The 5,162-nt window shown below is 49.4% G+C and overlaps 1 pseudogene; it reads left to right on the top strand.

Annotated features, from left to right (window-relative positions):
• The first annotated feature begins 3,202 nt into the window (after positions 1 to 3,202).
• Positions 3,203 to 4,716, top strand: LOC134393503 (polypeptide N-acetylgalactosaminyltransferase 6-like; annotated as a pseudogene).
• Positions 4,717 to 5,162: the final 446 nt, after the last annotated feature.

The raw sequence follows: 5,162 nt of genomic DNA, 5'->3' as shown, positions 1-5,162 counted from the left end.
CTACTGCTGATCAACTATGCAAAATCCAAGGTGATGGTCTTCTCAAGAAGGAGAATAAAGCATAAGTAAAAGATCAACAACCACCCTATTGAAGAGGCCACATTTTCCTGATATTTGGGTATTGTATTTCGCTGTTCGAGCTCATGGTATTAAGGTCCTCCTGCATTTCTTCTATACGAAAGGAGGACATTATCTTCCCTTACCTATTCAAGTATTCCAGGCTACGTTTATCTCTCAAGTGCTATAGGGGTTAGGGCTGTGCACCCACTTCCCTATCCGCCTCGGAGGCCGGTTCGGAGCCCCCGAAGCAGCCCTGGTTCGGCTCGGGGATGCTTCGGGGGTGGCCTGACCCACCTCGGCGCTGAAGCCGAGGCAAAATTCGGCCCCTCCGAGGCGACTCGGACTTTTCTGGGTGCCGACTGTGCAGGTGGACGGCGGAGGCAGGTAAGCCCCCTCCCCCTTGTTGGCACTTTTTTCCATTGTAAACTTCTTCGTTGTGATCTAAACTGAAACAAAAAAGAAAGAAAAGTTTAAAATAGGAGGACTAAACGATATCATACTTGAGATCAATCTCAAGTAAAAAAGCAGCCTCTTAAATTTCATATTATTTTCACTAACCCCACCCCACCCCAATTGATGCCACGATACATGTGTGTGTTCAAAAAGGGGTAAAATGTTCTCTGGAAGTTTCAGGCTTGCAACACAAAATGCAAGAGTGAAATGAGGGTGAGATCGTGCATCTTGTTGACCAGGGCCGGTACCAGACTATTTTGCGCCCTAGGCAGAGGCACCCCCAGCTCTGGCCCATTTCCGCATTGGCTTCCTTAGGAAAAAAGCGTGTCCCTTGCTCTTGCTAAGACCCAATTGAGCATTCTCAGAGCCCGCTGCAGCTATGCCCGTTCTTGAAACAAATCCTCATGTTCAGCTATGTAGGAAGGCCGGCAGGGTCCAGGCAAGGCTGCTGGGTGTAGCAAGACGAGGGGAGGGGGGGCTGAGAGGGAACCATTAACCCTTTGTGCTGAACAGAGTCGGTGGGGTGAGGCGAGCGCCATGCAGGGAGGCGGCGAGGGGCCAAAGGAAGCGCCCGCTCCAGAAGGCAAAGGAGTTGGCGTCCTCCCTGCATTTGGAGAGGGCGTTGAGGAGGACCAACTCCCAACACCCGGGAGTGCCTCGCAGCCAGGCAGAGGGCAGGCAGAAGAGGTCTGAGGGCATTCGGTGGGTTCCCTGCTGGGGATCCCAGGGTTGCGCAGAGGGGCGGGCCGGGTGGGTCTGTTGGGTGCAGCCAGGCAGAGCACGACATGCGCGCCTGGCTCCTGCCGTGCTCGGTGCGTTGCCCCTTTGTGTCCCCAGCCCTCAGGTGTCTCTCTCTCCAAGGCCCACGTCAACAACTACCTTTTGTCTCTCTCCCGGTAGGGCTTCTCCCTGCTTTGGGGCGACGGAGCCCAGCGATGATCCGCACCGTCAGCCCCTATCGAGTGGTGCTTGGGCAGTGCTGCTGCGCCCCTCTGAGGCTTGCGCCCTAAGCGGCTGCCTAGTTCGCCTTGTGGTAGCGCCGGCCCTGTTGTTGACTTCTCGGACAAATGGGTAGGAATAAAACCTTACTATCTCGACAAGTGTTGCTCCTAGAAAAGCTTAATGAGGAGCTTTTCTTTTTGGTAGCAAATTTCATGCTTTTTAAATTTGTAATGAGAAATCTTTTCTGTGAGATAAAAAATAACAGCACTATTGTGAAAAAACTGAATTTTGGGCACCATTTTCCAAGATGACGGCTGTTACCATTTTTTCCTGAGCTGCCCCATATCTAATTTTAAACTACATGGTTATAAATACCACCATACCAAATTTCACACTTGTATCACAGTGTGCATGGTTTTAATGCTAAGCTGCTCTACTAATAAGGAGAAAACTATATATACACACTCAAACAGAGACGAATAAAGAAGGAAAATACCCTCAAAATTGAGCCCAGAAAGCTGAAAAGGGCTACTCTCTTGGCACAACTTAAAAGCCAAACTGACCAAACAAAATAACTCACTCAGTTCTGGGTTGTCAATGAAGGGTTAGATGCTTCAGGCAATACCCCCAAAATGGTGCAGCACTAGTGCAGCACATTGTCACAAGTGCTCCTATGGTTTATTTACATCTGGTTTGAAAAAGATCTGGGAGTTATGGAGTTTCTAAAAAAACCTTGTCGGATAGAGATAGACTAGCGCATCCACAGCTGGAGGGGGGAAATGACTGTGTCCCATTTTCTCCAGCTGTGCCCAGCAGAGGAGAAAGGAAAAAAAGGCAGGAAGGGGGAAAGAGAAGGAGGGAAAAAGACAGAAGAGAAACATGGAAAGGGAAGGGAAGAAAAGAGAAAGAAAGTGATGACAGGGGTCTTCTGTTGGCTGTCACAGTCTTAGTTATAGGGCTGACCACAAGGCTCAGTAATAACGAAGGCAAATGTTCCAACAGACAGGCTTCTGTTTGAGGGAGTTCAAGCAAAGCAGGACCAGGCAAACAGGCAAAGCATCCTAGCACAGGCAGGCAGTCCAGTATGCAGCGGTTGGGTTGGTGTGTGGAGAGATGCCGTGATGATAGCCATACCTGATCTCCCACTGCCAATGTTGGGTCAGGTTGATATTGTTTAACTGCGTTTATATGCTTCTTTGGCCCACTCCAGTCGCTCCCATAAGACCTGATGTAGAGTTTCTGAATTACTTGATCTGTGTTTAGAACTAACGATGGTGGAGAGACCGAAGGGAAGTATCATGGGTGGTACCCATAATGTACAAAAATGGTGTTTAGTGGGTAGAGGAATGCTGGGACTTGTATGCAAACTCCGCTAAGGGCAGCAATTCTGCCCCATTGTCCTGTGAAAGTTGACATAGCACCGGAGGTACTGTTCAAGGGTAGTGTTGGTACTCTCAGTTTGCTCATCTGTTTGGAGATGATGGGCCAAAGAGAGGTGGAGTTGTACGTCCAATGATTATAACAGGGTTTGCCAGAAATGAGCCAGAAGCTGGGTGCTGTGGTCTGAGACTATGGATTCTGGTAAACCATGTAGGCAGAAAAGGTTCTAAATGGGCTCCTTTCAACCCAAACTTTTCCAGCTGCCCATTTTCAGTTTGAAGAAAGATGGTGAGATTCCACAGAATAAGCAGAGGTTTGAAGAGGCTGCGTCTTTGATGTAGGAGTAGTCGCCGAAGCCACGCTCACGATGAGGCTGCTTTGAAGACATTACGGCCCACTGAAGCTGGCTTTGGGGGGCATTGCCTTTGTGGACTTCCTCTTCATCATGCAAAGGGATGTGAGCAATGGGGACCAAAGGGAGGAGCCTTGGCTAAAGAACGCTGTGGTCAGGAAAGACCAAAAGATTGACATAATGATGGGAGCCGTCAACAACATCCAGGACTCCATGCCAAAGCTGCAGATTGGGGCTCCGGTTCAGCAAGAGGTGCCTGTCCGGAACAGCAAGTCCTGCCTGCCGGGATATTACACACCAGCAGAACTGAAGCCCTTCATGGAATGTCCACCTCAAGACCCCAATAGCCCAGGAGCTGATGGCAAACCTTTCAAGAAGGACCAGTGGACACCAGAGGAGACGAAAGCGAAAGAACGTGGCTACGACAAGCACTGTTTCAATGCCTATGCCACTGACCGGATCTCTCTCCAAAGGGCCTTAAGATCAGACAGCCGGCCTCCAGAGTGTATCGACCAAAAATTCAAACGATGCCCTCCCCTCCTGACCACCAGCGTCGTCATCGTTTTCCATAACGAGGCCTGGTCAACTTTGCTTCGCACTGTGTGCAGTGTTCTGTACGCCTCCCCAGCTATATTGCTAAAAGAAATCATTCTTGTGGACGATGCCAGTACAGATGATTACTTGAAAGAAGAGTTAGACAACTATGTGAAGCAATTGCAGATAGTGAAGGTCGTCTGGCAGCTGGAAAGGAAGGGTTTAATAACAGCCCGATTGCTCGGTGCCAGCGTTGCTACAGGAGATGTACTCACATTCCTGGATGCTCACTGTGAATGTTTCCATGGGTGGTTAGAGCCTCTCTTATCGCGAATTACTGAAGAGCCCACAGCTGTGGTCAGTCCAGATATCTTCAAAATTGAACACCTTTGAGTTCTCCAAGCCAACTCAATATGGGAAGGTGCACAGTCGAGGGAACTTTGACTGGAGTCTGACTTTGGGATGGGAGTCCATCCCTCAACATGAGAAGCAGAGGAGGAAAGATGAGACTTATCCTATCAAGACCCCCACATTTGCTGGTGGCCTCTTTGCCATCTCCATGTCCTATTTTGAACACATCGGCTCATACGACAACCAGATGGAGATCTGGGGAGGGGGAAATGTGGAGATGTCCTTTCAGGTTTGGCAGTGGAGGTCAGCTGGAGATCATTCCTTGCTCAGTCGTTGGCCACGTGTTCCGTTCCAAAAGCCTCCACACCTTCCTGAAAGGGACTCAAGTGATCTCCAGGAACCAGGTGTACTTTGCAGAAGTCTGGATGGACGACTACAAGGAAATCTTCTACAGGAGGAACCAGCGGGCCTCGCAGATGGCTAGAGAGAAAACACACGGAGACCTTACTGAGCGTCTTGAGCTGAACGAGCGGTTACATTGCAAAAACTTCACCTGGTATGTACAAAGTGTTTATCCGGAGATCTTCATCCCAGACCTTACGCCAGCTTTCTTTGGAGCTATTAGAAATGAAGGTTCTAAATGAACTGAGCAGTTTCTCTTGCTGAGCAGTTTCTCTTCCTGTGTTTTAGGCCACCAAAAGACCCTAGTAACTAAGTGGAGGGTCTTGAAAAGGCCGGAATGTCTTGCTGGTCAGCTGCATTGGCAAAGCTGATATACTTCTGCCTGGAGGCACCCTGATGGGGTATAAAGATGTTCCCGGTTGTAGAAGAGTCTGTTTTGGACTGAAAAAAGGGAATTTTCTGGGGTACCTGGATCTTGACATTCACGGAGTGGGCCTGTGCATATTTGTCTTGCTGCTGCTGAACCTGGACCCGCTCTGCCATAGATAGCAGGATCTGGGTGGCTGCAAAATTGTCTGGGCATCTAAACGGTGTTCATGGAGCCGATGGAGCACTGTATTTAGCAGGAAGATCCTTGAGGTCAGGCAGTGGCATCTCCTCCAATGTGGAGCTCCCTCTTTCAGGTAAG

Source organism: Elgaria multicarinata, chromosome 2 (genome assembly GCF_023053635.1).
Source record: "Elgaria multicarinata webbii isolate HBS135686 ecotype San Diego chromosome 2, rElgMul1.1.pri, whole genome shotgun sequence".
Taxonomy (NCBI): Eukaryota; Metazoa; Chordata; class Lepidosauria; order Squamata; family Anguidae; genus Elgaria; species Elgaria multicarinata.
This window is presented reverse-complemented; position numbering and strand designations above follow the sequence as displayed.